The sequence below is a fragment of the Hypanus sabinus genome, chromosome 18 (assembly GCF_030144855.1).
Source record: "Hypanus sabinus isolate sHypSab1 chromosome 18, sHypSab1.hap1, whole genome shotgun sequence".
Lineage (NCBI taxonomy): Eukaryota > Metazoa > Chordata > Chondrichthyes > Myliobatiformes > Dasyatidae > Hypanus > Hypanus sabinus.
Window position 1 is genome coordinate 40,755,677 of NC_082723.1, and position 12,283 is coordinate 40,767,959.

The 12,283-nt window shown below is 39.4% G+C and overlaps 1 protein-coding gene across 7 annotated transcripts in view; it reads right to left on the minus strand.

Annotated features, from left to right (window-relative positions):
- LOC132407550 (retinoic acid receptor RXR-alpha-A) overlaps positions 1–12,283 on the minus strand; it is a 129,492-nt gene that overhangs the window by 71,658 nt on the left and 45,551 nt on the right. The window contains exon 3 of one of the 7 annotated variants that reach the window (XM_059994255.1): positions 1,722–1,754. The exons of the other annotated variants lie outside the window; for them this stretch is intronic. The gene's annotated coding sequence lies outside the window, so the exon portion shown is untranslated. The remainder of the gene's footprint in view (positions 1–1,721; positions 1,755–12,283) is intronic. 7 annotated transcript variants of the gene reach the window in all.

Consider the following 12,283-nt stretch of genomic DNA (forward strand, 5'->3'; position numbering starts at 1 on the left):
ATTGTGAGCAATGTTTGGTCCCATATCCAAGGATGGGTGTGCTGGGACTGGAAAGGGTCCATGGAAGAGAATAATCTCAGGGATGAATGGATTAATGTCTGCGGAGCGTCTGATTGTTCTGGGACTGTACTCCCAAGAGTTTAGAAGGATGAGAAGGGGATCTCATTTAAACCAATTGTCTATTGTAAGGCCTAGATGACAAGTGGTGGCAGAGTCTAGGACCAGAGGGTACAGCCTCAGAATACAAGGATATCCTACTGTAACTGAAATGAGTAATTTGCTTATGCAGCGGGTGATCAATCTGTGGAATACATTGTCACACATGTCTGTGGATGCCAGGTCAATTAAAGCAGAGGTTGAGTTTCTTGATTGGTAAGGGTGTCAAAGGTCACCAGGAGAAGGGCAGGAGAACGAGGTTGAGAAAGAAAATAAATCAGCCGTAATCAAATGACAGAGCAGACTTGATGGGCCAAATGGTTTAATTCTGCTCTTAGGTATTCTGGTCTGCTTTGACTATGTGGATCTGTGGTGACATTCTCAACTTGACAGTAAGAAATCATCAGTTCAATACACAGTTTGGGGAGCAATGCATTTAGAGGAACTATCTTCAAATATTCAGTATCAGACAGGAAACTTTACCCAGGTACCATGAGGAAAAGAGAAGGAAATATCCCCAGATTCATTTTCAAACTTTGTCATTAATTGCCAATTAAATTATTTGTGGTTTCATGGCAGATAACAGCTGTTGTATTTACTGAGAAAAATCAACATGTATTGAAAATAATTTGAGAAGAGGAACACCAAGATAGTCTTTTATTTAACTTTGAGACAAGAGTAAGAGTAATTCCACAGAAAGGACTGGACATCCCATCCAAAAGCCTGGCTGCACATAAAATAAATTAGGAGGGAATTGTTAACATTATACTGTTGCCTGTAACCTGACTGGCCTGTGTCAAACAGGGAATGAATTCCACTTAACGTAACTTGGGCCAGATTACCCAATGGAATTTTTCTAGCTATTTTTGAGATACCCCACAGAACAACTCATCTGAAGAGATTATAGTCACCTCCAGCAAAGAGGCCAAGAATATCAGATTACATAGTTCCAGACAGGCTCCAAAACCGCCCACGCTACCAGGCATCAGCAGAGAAACAAGAGAGGAATTGTTGACATAAATTTGGCAGGACCAGCAACTCCAGGACCACTGAGAACTGAACAGAGTTGTTTGGGGGGGGGTGCAGAAAACTTGCAAGGCATTCAACTGTGAACGAGTATTGCACCGCACCAACACGCAGAAAGCAGCCTCAGGATTTAAACAGAAAATCCCCCAATCCTAATCCTTCTCGAGGCAGAGACAAGAGAAGCTTTGTAAAACCAGTCTTCTGCAATGATGCAGGGCTGCAGCTGACAGGTGACAAGAAGATTAACGTGATGAAGCAGTCAAAAATGCAAGTTCTGATGAGTTTGATATATTCTCAACAAGCCCACAGGGATGTCCTCAAATTCTCTTTTATCCAAGTAATCTTGGAGCCCAGCTGGGACTGTTTTGCAAGGCAGCGGTCATGGAAACTGCAGAACTAATATTTAATATTTGACACAGGCTTCACAAGCAGACTGGGTGTTAATAAGCATCAGATTTTAAGGGAGGGAAGGATACTGAGAAGCACCAGAATTGCAGACAATGTGAGGTAACATTAAAAATGAAAACAAATATGCTCACCTGAAATGTCACTGAGTGGCACTGAGATCACATCTATTTCAAAAAAGGTAATATGCAGATTGTGAATATAACCCTGCTCAAAGAACCTGCAGTATGAGTATTGAACGTAATCCAACTTTTACATCCTTATTTCCAACTCTGTTCGGAAATTTCCCAAAAAGACAGGATTCATGGCCACCAACACACCTCATGATCATCCACCAAGGTAATCCCAGTACACAAATTGCTGTCCTATGGCTGACACAAGAACCAAATGCAGAAAATCATTAACACTCTGCATTTACATCATGTTTAACACAGTGTAAAGTTAAAAGATCCTTCATAGCAGCACAGTGTAACAAAATACAAGGCAAATAAAAACTCTGTCAAAGAGGAAGCTTTAGGGAGACATTTCTGGAACTCTTAACTTTGTAGTTAAAGGTACAACTAGCAATGCAAAGTAATGGAAATAGGCAATGTGTAGAAACCAGACGTGAAATATCTTGGAACAGTTTATATACAATGTCAATATGTGCAAGGTTTCAGAATTTAAAATTCAGCTCTGGTCAGTTATCCATATAAAATGTTCATTGGCCATATTGAATACCCATTTTTCCTAATCATAGTTAAATCATTACTCTGATAGTTAAGAGCTAAAGGTAGACAGAAGATGCTGCCCAGACTGTGCAGGCAAAGCTTTCCTGATAGCGAATAGTAAATTTGCCTATTCAGAAGCCTCCCTAAAGAGTTGCTTGCCCTCCAGTCAGTTGCCAAACTGCAAATGGGGTGATCTCAGCAAAATGAATTATGTCTGTACTCCTTGTCTGGGGCTTCATTAGGTCAACTCATTCTGAAGCTATCAATCAGAGGTGTCGAAAAATCTCTTTAGACTTGCAATAAAGAATTAATAGAGAAATACATTTGGTAAATATTATCACATCACCATTAAAAAGCTCAATGGAAAAAAGAGTCGGTGTAGCATTTTATTTTTAATTTTTGTCCCTACTTCAATTACAATTTCAAAACCTTCTCCAACCACCAGAGAAGAAGAAAAAAAATATTTTTCCAAAGAAACAAGCTGATCCTTGAGAAGGTTCAGTAGCTGCCAACCACTCTGGACTTTCCATAAACAAAGGGCTTGTGAAAGCTCAGGCTCAGTGAAGCTAAGATCCAAAGTAATGAAAGATGTCTGTGGAATGTGTCCCCTCTGGCAAAGTACAACAGCCAGAGGGCTCCTCTTCCCTTCTTTCTCCCCCCTTATGACCCTGCTCTGAGCTTAGGAACAGTGTACATGATTACTAGGAAGTTGTCCCGATCGAACAGGAAGATATATATTGGAAAGTTCAAAAAAGTAGACTGAGATAAGTGAGTAACAAAGAGCAAGAGAAGGGGCCTGGAGATGTAGATGGAAATGGACAGGGGAGAGAAGAAGAAAATTATCACTTTAAAGCTTCCTGTATTGCTTTAGTTAAATAATACAGATATTAATTGATATCTTGTTACTCAATGCAGATACTTTTTCAACACTGTTTATTCTCAAAGTCACTTAGTTTCTTCAGCTGAACATCCTACACCATTCCCTCTTGCCCCTTCCACTGTGCAATATTCCTTCAGCAGTGCTCCTGACAGTGCCACCCTACAAATATCAGAGTTGACCACGAGCTCAGGATGTGGAGTAGTGCCATAACCCACACCTCGTGACTCTAAGGTAAATATTCTCAACACAACACTTGAAACCTAGTCTTTAGCCCACAATTTCAGATCCATCATAAGATAAATTTGCATTGTGAGCACTGTTTTAGATCCCTAAAGATGCCATTATGGCCCTGGAAGACAAGCTGGTCTGTAAATGACTCAAGTGTAGCTCCATAACAACCATAACATCTTGTGGTTGCTGACTCCAGGAACATCAGTCTAAACCACAACATATTATATAACTCTATTGCAATTTTCAAGGAACCTGGGGCAGGAGGTCAAATCTCTCAAGTTCAGTAAGCTGAGGTTTCCTGGTTCCCAAAGTCCCAGAACACTAGAGTGCAAATCATCCACTTTCTTCCAAGCAGACTGTAATCAGAAACAACTTCTACTTTCAAGCACCTTTAATCACTTCAAGGCACCTCAAAACACTTTACAGGCAATGAAACACTTTCTGGTGTCACAACATGAATGGAATTTGCTATCTACCGTGGCGACAGACAGAATCCAACATCTGCAGTCTCTTTGTCTTCTTTGCCTCAGTAGCAATCTATTAGTTTTTACTGGAAGCATATTTACACAGAGCACTGTTGCAGGAAAGCAGCATGCATCATCACGGACCCCCACAATCCAGGCCATGCTCTCTTCTTACTGCTGCTGTCAGGAAGGTTGTACAGGAGCCTTAGGACTCACACCACCAAGTTCAGGAGCAGTTATTATCCCTCAACGATCAGGCTCTTGAACCAGTAGGGATAGCTTCACTCATCCCATCATTGAACTGTTCCCACCTATGAACTCACTTTCAAGGACTCTTCATCTGTCCTTGATATTTATTGCTTATTTATTTATTATTGTTATTTCTTTTTTTCTTTTGTATTTACAGTTTGTTGTCTTTGGCAGATTGGTTGTTTGTCCTTCCTGTTGGGTGTGGTCTTTCATTGATTCTATTATGTTTCTTGGATTTACAATATATGTCGGCAAGAAAACGGAGCTCGGGGTTGTATATAGTGACATATATATGTATTTTGATTAAATTTACTTTGAACTTTATTCAAATAACTTAATTTCAAAGATGTTTAATTAATGGATGATAATATTATTTGACCCATTATTCACCACTACTGTATACAGTTCAAGACGCAGTGCACCTCTCTTAATACTTAATCTGTGGTTCAGAAAGTCCTAAGGATATTCAATGGATTCTGGTCTCCTCGTTCATTTTTGGCTGGTAAATACTTCTGTTCTGAAGGGGTCCTGGGCCTGAAACTTCAACTATTTCTCCACAGATGCAATTTGACCTGCTGAGCCTTTCCAGCTTTTTCTGTTTTTATTTTACAATTCCAGCATCCGGTAAATCCCAATTTTCAGATTTTTCTCCTGCACTCACAGGTCATCATTTACTTCCAGATGTAAGAAGTAGACTTACATTCAGTGGCACTTCAGTAGGTACATATCTCTAGTACTGGGTAGGACCTCTGCCCCCATAACAGCATGAATTTTTTGTGGCATGGATTCAACAAGGTTTTGGAAACATTCTATAGAGATTCTGGTCCATGTTGGTCCATCACACAGTTGTTGCAGATTTGTCAGCTGCACATTCATGATGCGAATCGCCCATTCCACCTCATCCAAAAGGTGCCCTATTGGACTGAGTTCTTGGTGACTGTGGAGGCCATGTTATACACTAAATTCAATGGCATGCTCATGGATCATCTTGAGATAATGTGCGCTTGGTGACATGGCGCGTAATCTTGCTAGAAATAACCATTCGAAGATGGGTAAATTGCAGCCAGAAAGGAATGCACATGGTCAGCATCAATAACTCAGGTAAGCTACGGCATTTAAATGATACTCATTTGGTAGAAGGGGGCTTAATGTGTACTAAGAAAATATTCCCCACACCATGACACCATCACCACTTGAACCGTTGACTCAAGACAAGATGAATCCATGGTTTAATGTTGTTTAGACTAAATTCTGACTAAATGTTGCAGCAGGAATCAAGATTCATCAGTCCAGATGATGTTTTCTTAGCTGACAAGATTGGAACCCAGTGTAGTCTTCTGCTGCTGTAGCCCATCCAGTTGAAGGTTCAACATGTTGTCCACTCAGAGGTGCTCTTCTGCACATCACTGTTTTAACACCTTCCTGTCATCTTGAACCAGTCTGGTCATTCTCGTCTGACCTCTCTCATTAACAAGGCATTTTCACCCACAGAACTGCCACTCACTGAAGATTTTTGTACCATTCTCTGTAAACTCTAGACACTGTTGTGTCTGAAAAACCCAGGAGATGAACAGTTTCTGAGATACTCAAAACACCTCATCTGACACCAACAATCATCCCACCTTCATAGTGACTTAGATCACATTTCTTCCCCAAATGAATAATTTGGTCTGAAAAACAAATGAACCACTTGACCATGTCTGCATGCTTTTATGCATTGAGTTGCTGCCACACAATTGGGTGTTTAGATATTTGCATTAACAAGGTATACAGATGTACCCAAAAAAGTGGCCATTGTGTACGTCAGTTTTTTGTGGTCTGATCACAAATATCCTTAAGAGCCCAATTCAGCTCTCATCAAGTTATGACTTAAGGTTCTCCCTCAGACCATTCTCTTTCTATACTGTTAAATCCTTTTGCTTCAGTCGATGCATCATAACATCTTGGCTAGTAACATCCTCAGTCTCCAAAAACATGTGTGAGATTGGTGTATCTCACACTATCTAAGACTCCATATCCTAGGCATTTTGTTTCCTATGATAGTGTTGCCTTAGCATGTAGGTACACTTTGCCCAACCAGTACAGCATGTGATAGTTTGCACCAAATTAATCTTCATGAGCCTGTCATAATAATCTTCATCAAGCCCATCTTCTGTACTGTATGTCATCTAAGCATAGGTAGAAGAGCTTTCTGATCTACCATGATGAAATTATCTTTCAACTCCTTCCTTTACCACCTTCAAGAAGCATTTCCCAAGCAGATGCAGTGTAGTTTTGTTGTACATGGACAACACATCTTGCTAGTTTCAACTAGTAATTTGTTTCAGAAGTACCTTACTGTTGCTCCAGAGTCAAGAAGAGTCACTGGCTTCCCATCACATTCCAGCATTGATACTTCTGCAAGGTGCTCTTTCAACAGAACTGACATTTGGCATCAAGCACATTGTTTTTAACCAGTTTTCTGAATCTGACCTGCATAGCTTAGAAAGGCTTAGACAGGACTTTGTGTCATTTTCATTGTGCACGGTGGAAATGATACACAAATACACTATTTCAACATAAGCCAACTTAGCTGTACTTACCCTGATCTACCTTCACTGCCTATCCTTTCTTCCATTCAATATTAAATATCCACAACTAGCTCCACAACTTCACTTTACCAATATTTACTTGACAGCAACTGCATCACACTTAGAAGCCATCCTCTCTCGCTGGACGTCTGGATTCCACAGATAACATAATCTCCGATAGGCAAGACCCTCAAGTTTGCAAAACTACAATTATCTGCAAACAGTCTTGGGTTAAGAAGATATCAAAGAAGTGTCTCCTTGGATAAAATATACAGATATGTTTCTCTGCAATTAATACATCCTCTCATGTCTCACTGAGGAGCTTTTCTTTGGCCATAATATACTTCCCTGCCCTTGTGACTAATAAGGTCAGCTTAGTAGCACAGCAGATAGAACAAGGTTTAATCTTCACTTATCATGTGTTGTCTGTGTAGTTTATACATTCTCCATAATGACCACACTGGTTTCCTCCAGATGTTATGCTTCTCTCCCAGATGCCAAAAATGTGTGGCTTGCCAGGTTAATTGGTAATCATAAACTGTCCCCAAAATTGCTGGGTGATAGAATACAGGGGTGGGAAAGAGGAGAAACAATGATAGGATTGTGAGGAATTATACATATTATCCATCACACAGAACAATAGCACAGGATTGGAATTGCTCTGGGAATTGACATGGAAAATGAGCCAAATGACCACCTTCCGTAACATAAATATAGAAAACAAGCTCCCATGATATTGGTAAATTTAAAAGTCCAAGGAACATAAGTACATTCATTCCTACAAACATCAGAACTAGTTTCCTCTCTCACCACTTTAGTAATCATTCTTTCTTATCAGTCCTGTGTGACGTCATTCATTACAATTCAGTGGAAGTATGGTACAATAGAGTAATTTTTGAAGAAGATCTATACAGAATCTTTCTCCTTTCTGGTTTATCAATCATAACCAGCTCAAAATAAAACATAAACCATTCCACTCTGCATTCCTCATGCAGATTATTAACCGGGAAATCCAGAAGCTTGGGGACTTTATTCTATCAGGTATAAAATCAATTGAAACAAGTAGCTCTGTGTTGCTCTACACACATCTGTGTTATCTCAGTTGTGAGAAATCATGCCTAGCGTTCCAGTCAAGCACCATATCAAAATTACATAATTCTATTGTACAGCACTTGGAACTTTTCTTCATTATTCATTCCCTAAGGTATTGAAAACAGTTGGTAACTTAAGCTATCAAAATTAGTTACATTATTCATCATTTGAGAAGATATTTCACAGTTGCTTTCTGTCAAATGGACCTTCTCTGCAATTTGTCCCCAGATGTTGTTGCAACACCAGTCTGGAGAGAGAAACACTCTCTCCAGACTCTTTAAAGAGTGACATTAAAGGAACTATTACTGATAACAGATTGATATCACGTAAAACTTATGCTACAAACATGCTCTCAGTTTGATATCATCACACAGAATACATCACTTCACTCTGTCAGTACTGCTCCTCCAAAAGCACAAACCACACAGCTGTACTGGCTTGGAAAGGTGAGAGGCTTTGGCTTGAATCAACATCCTTCCAACTCAAAGGACAAGAGCTAATGATGAATCTCCTTAACCAATGCTGATTTTATTGATCATTCTGGCTGATGTGCTGCAAATATTTTTGACCAAATTCACCTGCCAAACTGCACAGCAAGCAGAGAAGTATCTCCAGTCAAAAGTAATCCTCTGCCTACAGCTCTGTCATGGACACCAGCCTCCCCAGCATCAACGACATCTTCAAGGAGCGGTGCCTCAAAAAGGTGGCATGCATCATTAAGGACTCCCCACCACCCAGGACATTCCCTCTTTTCATTGCTACCTTCAGGGAGGAGGTACAGGACCCTGAAGGCACACACTTAATGATTCAAGAACAGCTTCTTTTTCCTCTGTCATCAGATTTCTGAATGGACATTGAACCCATGAACACAACCTCACTACTTTTTCCTCTTTTTGCACTACTTAATTGAACATACAGTATATTTCTTACTGTAATTTATAGTTTTATTATGTATTGCATTGTACTGCTGCCGCATAACAATAAATTTCATGACATATGCTGGTGATATTAAACCTGATTCTGACTCAAAATCCACTCTGTTGGAAGTGGAGTAAATTATCAGGATGCCATACACAAATTCATGATGTCAAAAAGAATTGGCACCCTGATTGTCTGCCCCCATTACATTACAGGTGGCATCCCAGATTACCTCGAAGTCACACCCACCCCAACTCCACACACAAATATTTCACCAGCAAACTCAGGACACAAACCAGGGGCAAAAACTCCAACTAGCTACACCTTTCCCTATTACATACACACTAGTGGTAAACTGGAATAATGCACGAAACGTCAAATATTTACTCTTCTGCATCGATGCTGCCTGGCCTATTGAGTTCCTCCAGCAATTTTTGTGCATGTTACAATAACCTGTTGCTAGCACTGTCTTACAAAGATCTCAGACTAAATATGGGTATTCCGCTGTTGTGGTACATGCAATTCTCACTCCAAAAGAATGATTTTTATTTAGCGGCAGGCAAGTTCTATTTTAATATTCATTTTGCCTTGCACTTTTAAAATTTGTGTTGGTAAGCAGGTTGTAAAAATATAGTAAACAGGTACATGCAATTCTCACTCCAAAAGAATGATTTTTATTTAGCGGCAGGCAAGTTCTATTTTAATATTCATTTTGCCTTGCACTTTTAAAATTTGTGTTGGTAAGCAGGTTGTAAAAATATAGTAAACAAGTTTCCTACAAGTTTTCTCGTGAATTCAGCAGCAGCTATTTAGCTGAAGTTACTGTCAGCTGACTCAGAGCGTGAGGTAGGTGGGAATATACACTCAGTGGCCACTTCATTAGGTACACCTGCTTGTTAACGCAAAATCTAATCATGTGGTAGCAACACAATGCATAAAAGCATGTAGATATTGTCAAGAGGTTCAGCTGTTGTTAAATCTAAACATCAGAACAGGGAAGAAATATAATCTAAGTGACTTTGACCACAAAATAAATTATGAGTGGCAGACAAGATGGTTTAAATATCTCAGAAATTGCTGATCTCCTGATATTTTCACACACCACAATCTCTAGAGTTAACAGAGAATGGTGTGAAAAACAAACTAAAACATTCAATTCTGTGGGCGAAACCGCCTTGTTAATGAGAGAGGACAGAGGAGAATGGCCGGACTGGTTCAATCAACAAAAAGAATATAGTAATTCAAATAACTACACTTTATAGCAGTGGTGTGCAGAAGAACATCTTTGAATGCACAACATGTCAAACCTTGAGGTGGATGGACGACAGCAGCAGAAGACCATGAACATACACTCAGTGGCCACTTTATTAGATACAGGAGGTGTCCAATAAAGTGACCACAGAATATATATCTCTGGTTTCTGCTGAAGCACAGCATGCAGCATATAACAAATGGACTTTCAGTATTAGAGACATCAAAGGTGTAACTTTATAATTAAAGAAAACACAATAGCATCAAGTCACCTTCTCTGTTTTGATTCAGTAAATTCTGATGCAAAACTTAAAATACCCAGGCTATGAGATCATGAATTTCTTTTCTCAAGCAAACAGGATTGCTCTAATTATAATCCATTGCACACATTTAACTAAAATGTTGTCTTGAAACTAGATTAGCAACTAAAACATTATAATTAACCAGTATGAATAGCTTGTTGATGAATAATTAACTAAATACATTAAGGTAGACATGACAGTGCAGCTGATATGTTGCAGCTGTAAAATATAGCTGATAGAAACCACCAACATACATGGCAATCACAAATGCAGAATGATAAAATCCAGCTCAGAGTTGATAACCTGAAGCCCAAAATTCAGACATTGCAGTGAACTTGGAAGGGAAAATTTACCCAACCACACTTGTGAAAGATAGAGGCACTGCCTAGATTAAGTACTGCAGAACTGGTTGATCAAAAAGGATAGGAAAGTACAACTGAAAGTGAGGCAGGGATAAGGGATCCAGAGATGGTGGTGGAAGCACCCAGCCCTTCCACTTACTCAACAGATAGATGAGAGCACAAAACAAAAGGTGGATGAGCAAACTGACCACAGCACTATGGCACAGGGAGCCATTAAAGTCTAGCAACTTAAAAGGAAAGCAGTACGAATAGGGAATAATTAGTCATGGGAGTCCTTGCAGACCCCAGAACAAGTCTTGATGGCGGTGTTACCTGTCTAATTCAATGATCAAAAGCATCAGACAGCTAAATGCTTGGCTCAGAGATTACTGTGGAAGAAAACGAGTTCCATTATTGGTATAACCATGAATTGGAGAAAAACACAACTGTTTATGGGGTTCACCTGAAACAAGCTAGGACCAGTGTTCTAGCAATTCTTGTATATATAATTGTAAATAAAAGTTTCGGACAATGAAACTGTGCAGAGGGAAGCAAGACCTCAGGGAAGAGGAAACTAAGCAAAGTGAATAGAAAGGATAGGACAGGATAGTAAAATAGATACAACTGACAAAAGTGTGTCAGGAAAGGACAAGCCATACAAACATTACAGTATACTTTAAATTAAGAGTCAAAGCAGCATTAAATGGCATGACGACTTTATATCCAAATGCACTTAAAATACAAAGACATAGAAGACTACAGAACAAGTGGTATTGATAGAGTCTACTCGAAGAGAAAGTAGCACCTTGACACATGTCAATGCCAACCATCAAGTACCTATATACACCCATCCTATTTACCAGCACTTGGGAATTCTGCCTTCTATGCCTTCAGGATTCATGGGATGAATTAGACTTGAATACTGAGAGAATACGTGTCCACCACCCACTCAGGCAGTGCTTTCCAGATTCTAACCATCCAATGGTGAAAAAGTTTTTCCTTAGATCTCCTACAAACCTTTTACTATTTACCTTAAACTCACAACTTCGTGCTTTAGATTGTTGCTATGGGGAAGAATTTCCTATTATCTACCCTTTGTCTGCATTTTTTTAAACCTCTTATCAGGTTCCATTCTCAGACTCCTGCGTCCCAACGAAAGCAAATCCAGCCTACCTAGTCTTTCATCAGTACCCAGGCAATGTCTTGGTGCATCTCTCTAGTAAAATCATGTTCTTTAGAATAGAGCTAGAATTATATGCAATACTCCCAACTGAGCCCTAACCATGTGTATGATAATCTTTCTGCTCTCTCAGCTAATGAAGGAAGATATCCCTTATGCATGCTTCATCATCTTATCTACTTGTGCTGCCGCCTTCAAAGATACTTGGACTTGTACATTGGAGGCTGTCTGTTCCTCACTTGATTCCTACGTTCACTATAAATGTCCTCCCCTTATAGACTTTGCAAAGTGCAACACTTTCTGCTTTTCAAGTTTCAATCCATCTGCTGATTATTATCACTCTATGACCATCAATAACAGTAATCACTTTCATATGATCTACAAACTTACTAATCATACCTTTACATTCATATCTGAATTGTTAATGTATATAATATTAAGGGTAAATACACAGATTCCTGTGAGGTATCACAATCACAGAATTAGCCTTCTATCATCACCCACATCA